Genomic DNA, 640 nt, shown 5'->3' on the forward strand with positions numbered 1-640 from the left:
GCCCAGCGCAGAATGAAACCGGGGCCCTGCTTCAGAACGCAGCCTGTCAGCACAGCAGCAGAGCGTTGACCAGGAGCCTGACCTGCTGGTCCCCTCTCCGACCTGCCTCAGTTTTCCCGTCTGTGAAACGGGTAGACTCAGCAGGAGCCAACCATGGCGGCTGCGTCCTGAACACCACCCGGGAGGAGAGCAACTGGACCCCGGTGCCCAGAGGACGCGTCCCAGCTTCAGGGCAGTCGAAATCGGGGGTGCAGGTCTCAGAATTGGGCCCACACGGTCGTGAAAGCCCCGATGGCTGCTCAGGACGCGGCTGCGCAGGGAGTGCCCGCGGGGCGGGGCGGGCAGCCGGCTCTGAAGAACCGCACGCGCACTCCCAGCTCCCGGAACAGACAGCAGCCTCTCCTTCCTCCGGGCCCTTTGAAGTCCGCAGGCTGGGGCCGCTCAGCGTGGAGGGTCAGGGGATGACACGTGGGGTCTCTCCGACTCGGGCTTCCAGCGGGTGACGGGGCCAGAGGCGGCCGAGGGCTGGGGCTTAAAAGGCGGCTGCAGGCTGCAGGCCGGGATGAAAGAGACCAGCGCACAGAGGGTGGGACAGCAGAGCCTGAGCAGGCGCCACTGAGGGCCAGAGGCGGCCATGCCC

The sequence above is a fragment of the Myotis brandtii genome, unplaced genomic scaffold (genome assembly GCF_000412655.1).
Source record: "Myotis brandtii unplaced genomic scaffold, ASM41265v1 scaffold532, whole genome shotgun sequence".
NCBI lineage: Eukaryota > Metazoa > Chordata > Mammalia > Chiroptera > Vespertilionidae > Myotis > Myotis brandtii.